The following is a 19449-nucleotide window of genomic DNA, read 5'->3' on the forward strand; positions in this document are numbered from 1 at the left end:
CCGGCGTTTAACGCTGGAATTCCTGAGGGTGACTTTGAACGCCGGTTTGGGCCATCAAATCTTGGGCAAAGTATGGACTATCATATATTTCTGGAAAGCCCAGGATGTCTACTTTCCAACGCCGTTGAGAGCGCGCCAATTGGGCTTCTGTAGCTCCAGAAAATCCACTTCGAGTGCAGGGAGGTCAGAATCCAACAGCATCTGCAGTCCTTTTTAGTCTCTGAATCAGATTTTTGCTCAGGTCCCTCAATTTCAGCCAGAAAATACCTGAAATCACAGAAAAACACACAAACTCATAGTAAAGTCCAGAAAAGTGAATTTTAACTAAAAACTAATAAAAATATACTAAAAACTAACTAGATCATACTAAAAACATACTAAAAACAATGCCAAAAAGCATACAAATTATCCGCTCATCATCTACCTTAACATGTTTTGTTCTATCATGTTGTATGGGATTCTCTGAAATGCTGATTGCGGCTTTATTGTCACATTTCAACTGGCTTGGCAATTGTTATGGAAACCCGATCTCAGTCATCAATTTTCTTATCCATAATACTTTAGTTATGCCTTTAACGATCCCTTGAAATTTTGCCTCTGCGCTTGAAAGTGCTACAACTTTCTGCTTCTTGCTTTTCCAAGTTACCAGGTTGCCTCCAACAAGTGTAAGGTAACCAGCTATTGATCTTCTATAATTTGGGTTGCCCATCCAATCTGCGTCAGTGTATGCCTCAACTTTCAAATGGCCACTCCTTTTGAATATGGCTCTACTTCCTGGAGCTCCTTTCAAATATCGAACTATCCTCATGGCGGCTTCCATATGATCTTCTTGTGGCTTATGCATAAACTGACTTGCTATTCCCACAGCATAAGCTATGTCAGGCCGAGTATAGGATAAGTAAATTAGTTTTCCAACCAGACGCTGGTACATTTCCTTATCTGCTAGGGTGGAACCTTCTACTATCTTCAACTTATGATTAACTTGCATGGGTGTATCTATAGGTTTGCAATCCACCATTCCTATTTCTGCCTGAAGGTCCAAAATGTACTTTCTTTGAGAGATAAAAATTCCTTTACTGGAATGTAGAACCTCTATTCCTAAGAAATATTTTAGTATTCCCAAATCCTTCATTTTGGAGTCTGTAAATAGGTTCCTTCTTAATTTTGCAATTTCTTCAGCATCACTTCCTATTATGATCATATCATCCACATAGATTATTAGGCAAGTGATTAAATCTCCCTATTTTTTCAAAAAAGGGTATGATCAGAGTTGCTTTGCTTGTACCCATACCTTTTCATGGCCATGTAAATCTTCCAAACCAAGCACTTGGAAATTGTTTAAGCCCATAAAGAGCCTTCTTTAACCGGCAAACTTTATGTTTTCTAAATCTCATTGAGAAACCTGGAGGAGCTTCCATGTACAATTCTTCTTTCAACTCTCCATGCAAGAAAGCATTCTTGACGTCAAACTGATGGAGTGGCCAATCTTCATTTGTTGCAATTGAAAATAACACCCTGATAGTATTAATCTTTGCAACTGGTGAAAAAGTTTCAGTGTAGTCGATACCATATGTCTGTGTATAACCTTTGGCCACCAACCTTGCCTTGTACCATTCAATGGTGCCATCCGCCTTGTGTGTTAATGGTGAAAACCCATTTGCAGCCGACTGGCTTTTTTTCCTATCGGTAGGATACACTTCTCCCAAGTTTGGTTCTTCTCTAGAGCTTCTATTTCTGTATTCATGGCTTTTCGCCATTCAACTTTCTCATTGGCTTCCCAGACAGTTCTTGGAATGTCTTCTATCAAGAGTGTGGTAGAAAAAGCCTTTGCAATATTTGCTATTCCTTCTCTAGCCACTCTTATTGGGCATCTTGAGTTACGGGAAACATGTTCTGGTGAGTACCGATTAGGAGGCATCCCTCTATTTCCTTTTGGAGGAAGAATAAAAGTGTTGGGCTCTGGTTCTTCATGTTCCAGTGCTATACTATTATTATTAGTGGCCTCATTAAAAATAAGGAGTAAATTATCAGATTGGCAATTACTTACCTCTTGTTTGACATTGTCAAAAGGACTTTCACTGGTTGTATGCACCGAGTTATTTTCTACGTTGAGTGAAGTATGCTCGGTGGCTCCATCTACTTACTCTATTTGAATAGTTTCTAGACAACAAAGGTTATTTAGCCAACTTGGTGGTTCATTAGTGTTCTCCTCCTGAATGCCATGTTGGCGGCTGAAGTGAAATTCGGATTCTAAAAAATCACAATCCATGGTCACATGAATATGACGAGTGATTGTATTGTAGCACATATACCCCTTTTGGTGTGTAACATACCCAACGAAGACACATTTTTCTGCACAAGGATCAAGTTTGGTTCTATTGTCTTTGGGGATATGGACAAAGACGGAACATCTAAATACTCGAGGTGGTAAGGTTAGAATAGGCATGATTGGAGTCTGAGTAGCCAAGACTTGTAAGCATGTTTTGTGGTAGAGAATTTGGGTAGGTAAGCGATTCAATAAGTAGGCAGAGGTCGCTATAGCTTCAGGCCAAAAGGATTTTGGAACTTGTGCATCAAAAAGCATGGCTCTGGTCATCTCAAGTAACTTATGATTTTGCTGCTCAACCACACCATTTTATTGGGGTGTATTTGGGAAAGAAGTTTGATGGATAATACCATTTTTTATAAAAAAAAAAAAGAGCTCATTGATTGGTTTATAAATTCCCCACCATTATCTGAGCGAAGTACTTGGATTTTCTTGTTGAATTGAGTTTGAATCATTTGGTAGAAAGTAAAGAATTTATCAGGCACTTCAGATTTGTGTTTTAAAAAATATACCTAAGTCATGCGAGAGAAATCATCCACAAATAGTACAAAATATTGAAAATTATTATGGGAAATAGGGGCTGGACCCCACACATCAAAGTTTATTAGAGAAAAACTGGAATTGACTCTAGTGTTGGTTCAAGGAAAAGAAACTCTGTGATTTTTTGCACGAATAAAAGTTTTACATTTGAGGGGTTCAGTGCTACTTGTAAAAAGACTAGGAAATAAAAACTTGAGGTACCCAAATGAAGGATGTCCGAGATGCATGTGCCATAACCAAAGTTGCCTAGTAACCATTCCGTGAGCAAGCATGGCATGACCTTGGTTCTCTACTTCATCAACGCAGTAAAGGCCTTCTCGTTCAGTACTACGCCCAATGATATCCTTCGTAAGAATGTCCTGTAAAAGACAAAAAGTAGAGTATACGAGTACCACACAATTTTGTTCCTTTGTTACTTGACTAATAAACAATAATTTTGATGATAGTGCAGGGACATAGAGGTAATTTTTTAGTTTCAATTTTTCTGAAAAAATAATGGAGCCTCCTCCTTTAACATCAATTAATTCTCCACTAGCTGTTTTAGTATGGGCTTTTGAGAATATAGTCAAGCTGTTAAAATCATGGCGGTCATGAGTCATAGTATCGGTATCCCCACAATCAAAAATCCATTCATTTATTTTTTTAATTGCATTTTGATTTTGGGTCTCCCTTTCATATTAAGTTGCGGCTTGGACTGAGCAGCCAAGGAGTTCAGTAGTCCTTACCCTTACCAACGCTCTTGCCTTGCCATCACGACTTGCTTCCTCTCTTCTGGCCTCGCCATTACGGCTGGTGACCTCTGGGGTGCTCACAGCGGCGGCTTCCTTACTCTGATTTTTCGATGACTTGGGCTTGTTTTTCCACCAATCTGGGTAACCCACAATCTTAAAGCAGTTTTCTTTGGTGTGTTTCTTCTTTTTTCTTTCACTAATTGCCTTTTTTTATCAGAGTGTCCATAATGGATAATTATCTCCATTTAATTTGAAACCAATTGACAAATTGTCAGAATTGGTTTGTGATGATCGCATTCCAAAACTGTTGCGTAGCATATTTGTAATTTGTAATTTTAATTTGTCAGAAATGGTTGATTTAGAGTTCTTAGAACCCAACTCTGCTCTGATACCATGTTAGCATAGTACAAAAGATTTAGGAAAGAAAAGAAGAATTATTTAGAAAAGTATCATTTGTTATCATTCTTTCTTGTGATTACAAGGTTTTTACCAATATATAAACCAAGAGTGTGCTAATGAGTACGCTAATTATGAAATAATATCCTAATAAATTACATTGATTTTTTTCTGACCCTCTTTGATATTTTTCTAATTTTGTTCCTAATTATGATAATTCTAATATAAACTTTGAATTTCACAAGGATGTGATATCTAAATGCCCTTTATATTTAACATATCTGGATGATTTAGATGCACTGACTGAAAAAGGCTTGAACTTTATTGAAAATATTGTTTACCTTGATTGGGAAAATTTGTTTGAAATTTGAAAACTAGTGTATCCTGAGTTAGTTCGACAGTTTTATGCTAATATGTACTATCATGAAGAAACTGTTCGATCATATGTTAAGGGTTGTGAAATTTATTTAAACAAAGATTCAATCAGTGAAAGCCTAAATTAATATGACATAGGTGTAAACTAAGGGTGGCAAAACAGATCGAATCCGCCAGGTCAAACCGCAAAAACCGCCAAAAACGGCGGGTCGGGACGAGATTTTGAACCCGCCAAATTTTAAAAGCCCGCCAAAACTACAGGCCAAGGCGGGGTGGGGCAGGCTGGCCTAGTGGGCTGCCATATTATTTTTTAAGGGTAATTTCGTAAATTTACACGTGATTTAAATATAGGAAAATTAGGTTTTCCTTCCCCTGCTTCCCAGTTCCCACTTCCCACAAACAGCCGGCCTTAACCCTTCGACCTTCGTCCCTTACTCCCTTCCTTGACCCTGAGACGGTGAGACCCTCAGGCCGACGGACCCTGACCCCCGGCTTCATCCTTCAACAACTCAGCTCTCTCGTCTGTTCCCCGAGCTCCCTGCGCAGGCAGCATCACACCGTCGCGGTTCATGGCGGCGCGCTCCAGTTCCACTTCTCTCTGAGCTGCCTCTCGTCGTCGGTTAGTCACGTCACCTGTTGCTATTTCATCTCGCCAGCCCTCACCAAACTGAAGTCCTGGTGACGCTGTCTCGTGTTGCCTCTACGCTGTCTCGACGGTTCTGTGTTTCGGTGGATCCCGGCGGCGCTACTCTCTCCTCCTCTGCCTCTCGATGGTTGTGAGTCAGTATTCAGTAAGTAAAGATTTTTTTTTGTTTTTTTCAAGTAAAGAACTATGAATCTGTGATTGAGGTTGTGGACACTGGATAACTTCTTTGATGCTGTTGAAAATTGCTGTGGATTTGTTTATGAAATTTGTTTTACTGGTGTTTGTTTTAGAAATTTGTTTATGAATTTTGAGAGCAGGCAGGTAACCCTCTCAGATATCAGCATTATATTGTGAACAATACATGTTATTCAATGTTTTTGTGTATTTCTTTATTTTGTTTTGGAGCGGGTGCTGAACTGTTGATGAACTTGTTTTCTTTTGTATAGGCTATATTAATCATTTCATTTGTTTATATTGAATTTGGTGTTCAGTTTCATGAATATTGTTATTTTCAAGAATTTAGTAAATGAGACTTGGTGAATTTCTGAAAACTCACTGCAACTGCAATGCGTGTAACTTGATACTGTATGTATTCATCTTGTTTCTTGCCTATCTTTGTGTAGCTTCTATTTGAGTATTAATACCATTTTAATATTTTTTTGGATCACAAACAAATTGATGGTTTGCTTTTGACCCACCCATTTTTATAAAATCCAACACATCCAATTCCTACATCAGTTATCAATAGCTGAAACTTTATGAGCAGCTTTATTTCTAAAACTGAAATTCTGATGCTTAGCTTCTTTCATGCTTTTGAAATTTTACTGTTTCAATATTTTCTTATTGATTTATTGCTGATTTAGATATTATTATGTATTTGTGTTATTTAGGTTGAGTTGTTGATTTTGCAATGGATAATTTTGTCTCTATGGAAGTTGATGGTGGGAATGTAACACAAAATCCTGAAGATATGGAAAGATCTGAAACGGCAGAAGATATTAAAAAGAAAAATACAAAGGCAACAACATCACATGTGTGGAGATATTTCACAAAGCTTGGACCTGGTGATGATGGAATAGATCGTTGGTACACAAAATCATGATACACAACTTCGTGCAGCTAACTAGCAAGTGCACTGGGTCGTCCAAGTAATACCTTACGTGAGTAAGGGTCGATCCCACGGAGATTATCGGCTTGAAGAAAGCTATGGTCATCTTGTAAATCTCAGTCAGGCGGATTCAAATGGTTATGGGGTTTTGATAATTAAAAGAACAAAATAGAACATAAAATAGGATAGAAATACTTATGCAATTCATTGGTGGGAATTTCAGATAAGAGTATGAAGATGCTTTGTTCCTGATAAGCCTCTACTTTTCTATTGTCTTCATCCAATCATTCATACTCCTTTCCATGGCAAGATGTATGTAGGTGGATCACTGTCGTTAATGGCTACCATCCATCCTCTCAGTGAAAAAGGTCTTTGACGTTAGGATTTTTGCTAGTAAAGAATTTGTAAAAATATAGTCGCGTTGTAAGTATAGATTCTAAACCAACAGAAAATCCCTTCGTACAAACGTTTTGGTTGTCACAAGTAACAAACCCCTAAATAAATTGATAATCGAAGTATTTAAACCTCGGGTCGTCTTCTCAAGGAATTGCAGGGAGGTATGTTCTTATTATTGGTTATAAAGATTGTAAGTCAGGGTTTTAAAGATGAGGAACAAGTAATTTAAAAGGCATGTAAAATAAATAAATGACTGTAAAATAAACTTTTGGCAAGGTATGAGAAATTGGAAGTCCTATCCTAGTTATCCTTATCAATGATGATGAAAATTGAATCTTAATTCCACTTAGTTAACCTTTGCTAGTGCAAAGGAAGGTCAAGTGACTAATTAGTTTGATCTTCAAATCCTAGTTAATTCCTAGAAAAAGATTGGGATTATAGAAGTTCAAGCTAATTAGCAAAGATAGCGATTATCAATCACGTTGAGTCTAATAACTCCTGAGTTACTGATTTCTTAACCAAGACCAAAAGGAGAAAAGTAAATCTACTGGAATAAAAATGTCTTCAGATTGGGAGCAACAATAACATAAATAAAAGAAAGTAATAATGAACTGAAATACCTCAAAATCATGAATTGATAAAGATATCAAATGTAACATGGGCAGTTATAACAAAATAAAGAAGTTGAGTTGAACATAGAAATTCATAAACTAAATTGAGAAAATAAATAAAAGGAACATTGAACCTGTAATTGAAGAAGATGAAAATATTCCTAATTTCTAAAAATCCTAATCCTAATACCTAAGAGAGAGGAGAGAACCTCCCTCACTAAAAACTACATCTAAACTATGAAAAGTGCTTTCTGAAATTTGCCCCCTGATTGTTTACTTCATTCCTTCACTTTACAGCCCTTGGTTTGTGTTCTCTGGGCTTGGATCTGGGCCAAAAAGAGCCCATAAACTGCTGGGAACGAGATCTGTAATTTCTGGTGCATGCCTCTGTCACGCGTCCGCGTGGGTCACGCAGTCGCGTCATTTGGAGTTTTCCTTGTCACGCGGTCGCTTCAGTCATGCGTCCACATCATATGCGTTTCGCTTATGGCGCGCGATCGCGTCAATCACACGGTTGCATCACTGCCATTTCACGCTGGCATGCGGCCGCGTCGTCCATGCGTTCGCGTCACTGCCAGTTTCTTCAAAAACTCCATTTTGCGCTTTCCTTCCATTTTTGTATGTCTCCTTTCCATTCTTTAAATCATTCCTACCTTAGAAGATCTGAAAATACTTAACACACAAGTCACGGCATCGAATGGTAATAAAAGGTAATTAAAATTAATATTTTTAAAGCCTAGGAAACATGTTTTTCACATACATCACATAATAAGGAAGGGAAAGTAAAACCATGGAATTTCACATGAATAAGTGGGTGAAGGATTGAATAATTCCCTTAAATTCAGCACAAAATATATCATAAAATATGAGTTTATCAACCTTCCCACACTTAAACAATAGCATGTCCTCATGCTAAATCCAAGAGAAAGAATAAGGCAAAAATGGTGGAATCTCATGCAATGCAATCTATCCTAGATACAACTACCTAAATGAGTCATGCAAATCTAGTTATTATTCACCTATATATAAAGCTTTACATGTAGTTAAATTAATTCACATTCTCAAGGAATCATATACGCATAGCCAACCTTAGATAATATTAAAGCACTTTTACAATTAAGATGGGTAAATAAAATATTTTTCAAACTTGCAAGACAATTAACAATAGAAGTAGAGATATATGGTGATGAGCTATTGAACCCTCACTGGATTTTGTGTTTATTCTCTAGACACTCAGTGTTTATTGGGTTAATCACTCTAATCTTCTTTTTATTTTTACTTTCTATAACTTTGTTCTTCATCTAACCAATCAACAATTATAGAATACAGACATACAAAAATCATGAGGTCTTTTTCAATGTTGTAATGGGGCCAAGATAAAGGTAGGAGTATATGTATAAGGCCAAGTGAGCTAATAAGTGAATCCTTGATTAGTCTAAGATCTCACCTAACATACATACTTTATACAATTTAAAATACTTTACCTAGCTACCCAATTTTTTCACTTTTTGTATTACATGCTCATGTATCAGACTTATTTTTGAATTTTGTCCTATGTGCATTGATTCTTTTTATTTTTCATTTGGGGTAATATATTTTTTTTGTATCCCCTTATTTAATTACTTCATTTTTTTATTTTTTATTTTTTATTTTTTATTTTATTTTTTTCTTCTTTTTTTTCGATGCACATGGTAATTTAATTATTTTGATTTCACATGAGCATGCTTCCCAAATTTTCAAATAACTTATTCAATTTAATTCCTTACCCTTTTTTTTATCATCCATGTTCCCATAAAATTCCCCACACTTAAATTTTACACAATATCTATCTTAAGCTAACCAAGGATTCAACTTGGGATTTTTTTATTTTGTTTTTCTGCTTAAGGCTAGTAATGTGGTTATAAAACAGAAGGGGGTTAAAAAGCTCAAGGGGGCTAACAAGGATGGCATAAAAGGTAGGCTTTTTTTTGGGATAAGTGAGTAAAAATAAGTAATGGCCTCAATCCTATCTTGGTATGTGTCTATATTCTATAATTGGACATATAGATTAAAACAAATTAAAGAATATCATAATAAAATAAAAAGAAGGGCAAAACACACAAGAATGAAATTTATGGTTTGAATGTAACCATACAATTAAGCTCAAAACTCACAGGCTGTGTGTTCTCTAACTCATAAATCATATATCAATTAAGTATGTCATGCAAGTATAAATTAAGAGTTTCCATTATTCTCAATGTAAAATATATTGGATGGCTTTAAACTTTTAGTGTTCCTCCTTGATGAAATGTTGTTAACTAACTAACATGTAATGCTATATATACAAGAGGTGTGGATTGATTATGTTAAAGTCTCTAGCTTACTTCCTTTTTATTTTCAATCAAATCAACTATCATATGCTAAAAAGGGTAAACTATGCTAATTAATCCACTTAATAAATAACTAGTAAACTAAGGTGCAAATCAAGCTAAAATATCCAAGATGTATACATATAGCTCAAAGTGCATAATGCAAAAAGTACAATAAAAAAGCAAAAAGAGAAAAATGTACAAAAATACAGAAAATGGACAAAATAAGAACAGAGTTTGTAGTGGTTTACCAAAATAAATAGATGCCAGAGATGGCAACCTCCTCACACTTAAATAATGGCATCGTCCTCGATGCTCACTCAAGCAGGGTGTGACGAAGTGTCATCTCCGAAAGGATGGGCTGCTGGTGTCTCGATGGTAGGCTGAGGATCTGTCTGCTGTAGGGGAGGCTCTGACTGGATAGGAATCTCTGTATCAGTGGCCTGAAGCTACTGCGGCTCCTCCTGCTGTGGCGCAGCCTACTGTGGTCCGGTCTGCTCCGCCGGGGCCAGTGTATCCTCCTCATGAGCGCTCGCCTCTGCCTCAGATGTGTCAGAAGGGGTGTCAGGCTCAGAGGGGATGTCGCCGTCAGATCGGATCATCAACTTGAGGTGCTCATAGCGTCACTTGTTGCGACACTCCATACGGTCCAATCGGGCGAAGAGGCGATGCACCAAATGGTAGATGGGCTCAGGAGCAGGTGGGGGTGCAGTGGGTGGGGCAGGTGCAGCAGTGGAAGAAGAGGGGGCAGCTGAAGGTGTGGCTGTCTCATCGGAAGTGGGAAGGAATAGAGGTCTGTAGCCTAAAGCCAGAAAGTTTCTGCTGTGAGGGATGATCTTCCTACACTCTGTAGCAGGTGGCCTCTCATCAGCATCCTTCCAAGGCACGTCAGCTCAACGGCCTAGCTGGGTGACCAGATAAGGGAAGGGGAGGGTGCCTCGGACATGGACCCTGGCCATATAGTGCCGGATGAATCGTGGCATGTATAGGTCCTTACCCTCCATCACACACCAGAAGAGGGTGATCATAGCAGCAGGCAGCTCTGTCTCATGAGTGCTCGGCATAATAAAGTTACTCAGGATCTGGTGCCAAAGCCGAGCCTCATCATTCAAGTATATTCGCTTGATTCCTTGAGGCATGGTGATGTTCTTACCCATGACCCAAGGGACAGTAGGGTCAAGGGCTATCCTCTCCTTGACAGCATCCCAGTCAAATATCAGAAAGCGCATGTCCTCTTCAGCCTTTTGGTAACCGTCAGGCTTATCTGACTTAGGCTGAAAGCGCAAAATATCCTCAATGGCTTCTTCAGTGACTAGTATCTATTTCCCTCTGAGGTGCACTGCATCCAGGGAAGTCTTGAAATAATTGCAGTAAAACTCTCTTACCCAAGAAGCATTTACCTCAGTCAAGTTCCTCTCCAAGAAGAACCAGCCTCGTTGTTTGATCTGATCGGAGGTGTACTGTTGTAGTTCCTCGGGAATTTTCAAGGTTCGCTCCAGATACAGATTTCTGGAGGTAGCAAACATGGGAAACTTATGATTTTGGATTATTTTCTTTCTTGCCTCTTGAAGTGGTTTTTTTTCCCTTAGGAGCCATGATCTTAGTGAGTCTTAGCTTAGTGATCACGCAAAACACACCAAACTTAGAGGTTTACTTGTCCTCAAGCAAAAGAAAGGAAAGGAGATGAGAAGGAGGAGAGCCAAATTTGAATTGTGGAGGAGAGGGGGTGGCCGAATGTTAATTTAAAAGGAAGGGGTGGGTTCGAACATTTTTGAAAAAGATATGATAGAAGATATGATTTGTAAAAAGATAATTATGATATGCAAAAGATGTAATTTTAAAATTGAAAAGATAGGAGAGAGTTTTGAAAAAGATAAATCTAAATTTGAAAAGATAGTATGATGAGTTGAAAAAGAAATTTGAAAAGATATTAGAAAGATATATGAATTTTGAAAAAGATTTGAAAAGAAATTAAAAAGATATATGCATTTTGAAAAAGATTTGAAAAGAAGAAAAGCTTTTTAGGATTAAGAGTTATTTTTTTGAAATTTGAAATTGAAATATGAGGATTTGAAATATGTTTATGCAAGAAATTATGGATGAAAACATAAAAAAATTGGGTTGGAAAACAAAATCACCTCCCCTCCACGTTCATGGCGTCAAATGCCCAAATGCTGCTTGTTTTGGGCGTTTAACGCCCAATTACTGCTTGTTTTGGGCGTTTAACGCCCAGCCAGGTACCCTGGTTGGTGTTAAACGCCAGAAAGTCTTTATCACTAGGCATTTTTCTAAACGCCCAGGATGCTGCAGTTCTGGCGTTAAACACCCAGAATAGTGCCCATTCTGGCGTTTAACGCCCAAAAGTGCCTCTTACTGGCGTTTTCATGCCAATGAGCTTCTTTTCTCTGCTCTTTGCTCTGAATTCTTCTGTAACTCTGTGAACTCCTGTAAATGAGAATTAGTTCTGATGATAACTTATTAATCTCCTATAATTATTATTTAAATAACAAATAAACTACAGCAATGGCTGGGTTGCCTCCCAGCAAGCGCTTCTTTATTGTCTTTAGTTGGACCTTAATGAGCTTTAATCTAGTCTCAGTTTTGAGCATTCTTGCTCAAAATTGCTTTCAAGATAATGTTTGACTCTCTGTCAATTAACAATGAACTTTTTGTCAGAATCAATATCCCGAAGCTCTACATATCCATATCGTGACACGCCTGTAATCACATATGGTCTTCTCCACCGGGATTTTAGTTTCCTAGGAAATAGCCTGAGCCTAGAGTTAAACAGCAAAACCTTTTGTCCTGGCTCAAAGACTCTGGATGATAGGTTCTGATCATGCCATCTCTTTGTTTTCTCCTTGTAAATTTTGGCATTTTCAAAAGCTTTGAGTCTGAATTCCTCTAGCTCATTCAGCTGGAGCAATCTTTTCTCTCCAGCTAATTTGGCATCAAGGTTTAGGAATCTGGTTGCCTAGTAGGCTTTATGCTCTAGTTCCACGGGCAGGTGACACGCCTTCCCATACACAAGTTGGTATGGAGAGGTTCCTATAGGAGTCTTGAATGCTGTTCTGTATGCCCATAGAGCATCATCCAAGCTCTTTACCCAATCCTTTCTATGGGCAATTACAGTCCATTCCAGGATTCTTTTTAGTTCTCTATTAGAGACTTCAGCCTGCCCATTGGTCTATGGATGATATGGAGTTGCCACCTTGTGGCTAATTCCATATCGGACCATAGTAGTATAAAGCTGTTTATTGCAGAAATGAGTGCCTCCATCATTGATTAGAGCTCTAAAGACACCAAATCTGCTAAAGATATATTTCTGGAGAAACTTCAGTACTGTCTTAGTATCGTTAGTGGGTGTTGCAATTGCCTCCAGCCATTTAGATACATAGTCTACTGCCACCAGAATGTAAGTGTTTGAGTATGATGGTGGGAAAGGCCCCATGAAGTCAATACCCCATACATCAAACAATTCAATCTCTAAGATCCCTTGTGAGGCATGGTGTAACCATGAGGCAGATTACCAGCTTGCTGGAAACTGTCACAGTTACGTACAAACTCTCGAGAGTCTCTATAGATTGTAGGCCAGTAGAACCCACATTGGAGGACTTTGGTGGCTGTTCGCTCACCTTCAAAATGTCCTCCATATTGTGATCCATGGCAATGCCATAGGATCTTCTGCGCCTCTTCTCTAGGCACGCTCCTACGGATTAGTCCATCTGTGCATCTCTTAAAGAGATATGGCTCATTCCACAAGTAGTATTTCGCATCAGAAAGTAATTTTTTCTTTTGCTGCCTGCTGAACTCCTTGGGAATGAATCTTGCAGCTTTATAGTTGGCGATGTCTGCAAACCATGGCACCTCCTGAATGGCAAAGAGTTGCTCATCTGAAAAGGTTTCAGAGATCTCAGTGAGGGGTAGAGACATCCCTTTTACTGGTTCTATCTAGGACAGGTGATCTGCTACTTGATTCTCTGTCCCTTTTCTGTCTCTTATTTCTATATCAAACTCTTGCAGAAGCAACACCCATCTTATGAGCTTGGGTTTTGAATACTGCTTTGTAAGTAGATATTTAAGAGCAGCATGGTCACTGTACACAATCATTTTTGATCCTACCAAATAGGATCTGAACTTGTCAATGGCATAAACCATTGCAAGCAATTCCTTTTCTGTGGTTGTGTAATTTTTCTGCGTGTCATTTAGAACACGGCTGGGGTAGTAAAGGACATGCAGAAGCTTGTCATGCCTCTGTCCTAATACTACACCAATAGCATGGTCATTGGCATCACACATTAGTTCAAATGGTAATGTTTAGTCCGGTGTAGAAATGACAGGCGATGTGACCAGCTTAGCCTTCAGAGTCTCAAAGGCCTGCAAACACTCTGTGTCAAAGACAAATGGTGTATCGGCAGCTAGCAGTTTACTCAAAGGTTTTGCGATTTTTGAAAAATTCTTAATAAACCTCCTGTAGAATCCTGCATGTCCCAGAAAACTTCTGATTGCCTTAACATTGGTGGGTGGTGGTAATTTTTTGATTACCTCCACCTTAGCTTGATCCACTTCTATGCCTTTGTTCGAAATTTTATGCCCAAGGACAATTCCTTCAGTCACTATAAAGTGACATTTTTCCCAGTTTAAAACTAGGTTAGTCTCTTGGCATCTTTTCAGAACAAGTGCTAGATGATCAAGATAGGAGCTGAATGAGTCTCCAAATACTGAGAAGTCATCCATGAGGACTTCCAGAAAATTTTCCACCATATCAGAGAAGATAGAGAGCATGCATCTCTGAAAGGTTGCTGGTGCATTACACAGACCAAAGGGCATCTTTCTGTAGGCAAATACTCCGGATGGACATGTGAATACTATTTTCTCTTGATCCTGGGGATCTACTGCAATTTGGTTGTAGCCTGAGTAGCCATCCAGAAAGCAGTAATAGTCATGACCTGCTAGCCTTTCTAGCATTTGGTCTATGAATGGTAAAGGAAAATGATCCTTTCTGGTGGCTGTATTGAGTCTTCTGTAGTCAATACACATATGTCACTCTGTAATTGTTCTTGTAGGAACTAGTTCATTTTTTCATTATGAACCACTGTCATGCCTCCCTTTTTGGGTACAACTTGGACAGGGCTCACCCAGGGGCTATCAGAAATGGGATAAATAATCCCAGCCTCTAGTAATTTAGTGACCTCTTTTTGCACCACCTCTTTCATGGCTGGATTCAGTCGCCTTTGTGGTTGAACCACTGGTTTGGCATTATCCTCCAGTAGGATCTTGTGCATGCATCTGGCTGGGCTAATTCCCTTGAGATCACTAATGGACCACCCAAGGGCTATCTTGTGTGTCCTTAGCACCTGAATTAGTGCTTTCTCTTCCTGTGGTTCTAAGACAGAGCTTATGATTACAGGAAAAGTTTCACCTTCTCCCAAAAATGCATATTTTAGGGATGGTGGTAGTGGTTTGAGCTCGGGTTTAGGAGGTTTTTCTTCTTCCTGAGGAATTTTTAGAGGTTCTTTTATTTCCTCTGGTTCTTCCAGATCAGGCTGAACATCTTTAAAGATATCCTCTAGCTCTGATTCGAGATTCTCAGCCATACTGATCTCCTATACCAGGGAGTCAATAATATCAACACGCATGCAGTCTTTTGATGTGTCTGGGTGCTTCATTGCTTCAATAGCATTCAGCCTAAACTCATCCTCATTGACTCTCAGGGTTACTTCCCCTTTTTGGACGTCAATGAGGGTTTGTCCAGTTGCTAGTAAAGGTCTTCCTAGAATGAGAGTTGCACTCTTGTGCTCCTCCATTTCCAGCCCTACAAATTCAGGGGGAAAGGTGAATGGCCCAACTGTTACAATCATGTCTTCAATCACGCCTGATGGGTATTTAATAGAGCCATCAGCAAGTTGAAGACATATCCTGGTTGGTTTGACCTCTTCAGTCAAGCCAAGCTTTATGATAGTGGATGCAGGAATTAGGTTGATACTTGCCCCAAGATCACATAGAGCTGTCTTGGTACAGGTACCCTCTAATGTGTATGGTATCATGAAGCTTCTAGGATCCTTAAGCTTCTCTAGTGAGCTCTTTAAAATGATTGCACTGCATTCTTCAATGAGAAGAACTTTTTCAGTTTCTCTCCAATCCTTCTTATGACTTAAGATCTCTTTCATGAACTTAGCATAAGAGGGTATTTGCTCAAGTGCCTCTGCAAACGGAATCTTGATTTCAAGAGTCCTGAGATAGTCTACAAAGCGGACAAATTGTTTATCATATTCCGCTTGGCAGAGTTTCTGAGGATAAGATATTTTGGCTTTGTATTCTTCAACCTTGGTTGCTGCAGGTTTATTTCCTACCGAGGTAGGTTGAGAAGCCTTCTTAAGGGAGTTATTATCAGCACTTGCAAGTGTCTGACCCCTCAGAGGCGTTTGAACGCCAGGATTGGGGGTTGGATTGGCATTTAACACCAGATTCCCTCCTTTTTCTGGCGTTTGAACGCCATAACTGAAAATGGGTTGGGCGTTTAACGCCAATTTTTCTCCCTTTTCTGGCGTTTGAACGCCAGAACTGGACGTCCACTGGGCGTTTAACGCTAGTTTTTCACCCTTTTCTGGTGTTTGAACGCCAGAATCATTCCTCTCTGGGCTCTTACTGTGCTCAGAGGGATTTTGGGTAGCAGTTTGCTCATCCTCTATTATTTATTCTTTCCTTGGCTTTCTGCTGCCTTGACTTGAGGTATTCAATATTTTTCCACTCCTTAATTGAACTGTTTGGCACTCTTATGTTATCTATTTTGATAACTGCTGTCTTGTCTGGTCAAGTTGTGCTTCCATGTTACTGTTAGCATCCTTAGTGTCTTGTAACATCTCTTTAAATTCTGCCAACTGTTTTGTTAGATAACATAAATGCTGATTGATTTCAGCAACTTGTTCTAGAGGACTAAGTTCAGTTGATACTGCCTTAGCCTCTTCTTTTATGGAGGACTCACTACTTAAGTACAGATGCTGATTTCTAGCAACTGTATTAATGAGCTGTTGAGCCTCTTTAATTGTTTTTCTCATGTGTATAGATCCACCAGCTGAGTGGTCTAGAGATATCTGAGCTTTTACTGTAAGTCCATAGTAGAAGATGTCTAACTGCACCCATTCTGAAAATATTTCAAAGGAGTATTTCCTTAGCATCTCTCTGTACCTCTCCCAGGCGTTGTAAAAGGATTCATTATCCTCCTGTTTGAATCCTTGGATGTCCAGCCTTAGCTGTGTCATCCTCTTAGGAGGGAAATATTAATTCAGGAATTTGTCTGACAACTGTTTTCATGTTCTTATGCTAGCTTTAGGTTGGTTATTTAACCACCTCTTGTAATAATCTGTAGACATCCTGATCTACTTCCTTATCATGTACTGTGTTAGCAATTTGTAAGAACTGTGCCATAAACTCAGTAGGTTCTTCCTGTGGAAGACCAGAATACTGGCAATTTTGTTGCACCATGATAATGAGCTGAAGATTCAACTCAAAACTACTGACTCCGATGGAGGGTATACAAATACTACTCCCATATGAAGCAATAGTAGGGTTAGCATATGACTCTAGAGTCCTTCTGGACTGTTCATTTCCACTTAGGTCCATGATGGAGAAAGGGAGACGATGTGGATTTATTTTATTTATTTTATTATATTAATTTATTAAAAAAATTATGAAAAAATAAAATAAAAAACCAAAATAAATAAAAAAAGATTTAAAAATATTTTATGAGGATTTTTGAAAAAAAAGAGGAGAGAGAAAGTGGTTAGGATGTTTTTGAAAAATATATGATTTTAAAAATCTTAAAAGGATATGATTTGAAAAATTTTGACCAAGTCAACCCAAGGGATTCGAAAATTATGAGCAATTAAAGGAAAAGATATTTTTTATTTTTGATTTTTATTATGAAAGAGAAAAACACACAAAAGACACAAGACTTAAAATTTTTAGATCCAATGCTCCTTGTCTTCGAAAATTTTGGAGGAAAAACACCAAGGCACACCAAACTTAAAAATTTTAAGATCAAAACACTTTGAAGACTCAAGAACACTTTGAAGACTCACAAGAACAACAAGAACAAAAGAAAGAACACCAAACCTAAAATTTTTAGAAAACCAAAATAAAATTTTTGAAAACTAAAGAAAAATTAACAAGAGAACACCAAACTTAAGATTTGGCACAAGATTTAATCAAAGAAAAATTAATTTTAAAAAGATTTTAGAAAGAAAGACTAAAAGGGGCAACTATTCTCAAGAAAATAGACACATTCAACAAATACAAGGATTGAATAGATAAAAACTATTTTTTTAGATGACAAAAACACAAAGGACACCAAACTTAAAATATGCAACTAGACTCAATGAGAAACTAGCAATTAATAGAGAAAAATAATATTTTTGAAGAAATTTTTTTTGAAAAGAAAGTAAAAGACTCTAAACCAAAAAGACAAATTTTTCCTAATCTAAGTAACAAAATAAACCGTCAGTTGTTCAAACTCGAACAATCTCCGGCAACGGCACCAAAAACTTGGTGCACGAAAATTACACTCACACTATGTAATTCCGCACAACTAACCAGCAAGTGCACTGGGTCGTCCAAGTAATACCTTACGTGAGTAAGGGTCGATCCCATGGAGATTGTCGGCTTGAAGCAAGCTATGGTTATCTTATTATTCTTAGTCAGGATATCAATAGTGGTTCTTAGTTTTAATTGTGAAAAGTGAAAGAGCATGAAATGAATACTTGTTACGCAGTAATGGAGAATGGGTTGGAGTTTTGGAGATGCTCTGCCCTTTGAATTTTTGCTTTCTTACTGTCTTCTTCTTCACGCACGCAGGTCTCCTTTCATGGCAAGCTGTATATTGGTGGATCACCATTGTCAATGGCCACCAGCCGTCCTCTCAGTGAAAAGGGTCCATGTACATGGCTAATCATCTATTGGTTCTCACTAATGTTGGAATAGGATCCATTGATCCTTTTGCGTCTGTCACCACGCCCAGCATTCATGAGTTTGAAGCTCGCCACAGTCATCCCTTTCCGGATCCTACTCGGAATACCACAGACAAGGTTTAGACTTTTCAGATCACAGGAATGCTGTCAATTGATTCTAGCTTATACCACGAAGACTCTGATCTCACGAATTTGAATGCTCTGTTGTCAGGAGAGGCAGTCAAACTCGTGAGCCAGGAACCCAAGAGACATTCATTCAATCTAAGATAGAATGGAAGTGGCTGTCAAGCACACGTTCATAGGTTGAGAATGGTGATGAGTGTCACAGATCATCACATTCATCATGTTGAAGTGCGAATGAACATCTTAGAATAGAAACAAGCGTGATTAAATAGAAAACAGAAATAATTGCATTAATTCATCGAGACACAGCAAAGCTCCTCACCCCCAACCATGGGATTTAGAGACTTATGCTGTCAAAGATACAAATTCAGATGTAAAAATATCATGAGATACAAAATAAATCTCTAAAAGTAGTTTTTATATTAAACTAATAACCTAGGTTTACAGAAAATGAGTAAACTAAGATAGATAGTGCAGAAATTCACTTATGGGGCCCACTTGGTGTGTGTTGGGGCTGAGCATTGAAGCTTTCACGTGCATAGGCTATTCTTGGAGTTAAACACCAGTTTGTAACCTATTTTTGGCATTTAACTCTGGTTTGTAACTTGTTTCTGGCGTTGCACGCCAGTTTGCATCGTCTAAACTTGGGTAAAGTATAAACTATTATATATTACTGGAAAGTCCTAGATGTCTACTTTCCAAAGCAATTAAGAGTGCACCATTTTGACTCCTGTAGCTCTAAAAATTCCATTTCGAGTGTAGGGAGGTCAGAATCCAACAGCATCTGCAGTCCTTTTTCAGCCTCTAAATAAGATTTTTGCTCAGGTATCTCAATTTCAGCCAGAAAATACCTGAAATCACAGAAAAACACACAAACTCATAG

The sequence above is a fragment of the Arachis hypogaea genome, chromosome 8 (assembly GCF_003086295.3).
Source record: "Arachis hypogaea cultivar Tifrunner chromosome 8, arahy.Tifrunner.gnm2.J5K5, whole genome shotgun sequence".
Classification (NCBI taxonomy): domain Eukaryota; kingdom Viridiplantae; phylum Streptophyta; class Magnoliopsida; order Fabales; family Fabaceae; genus Arachis; species Arachis hypogaea.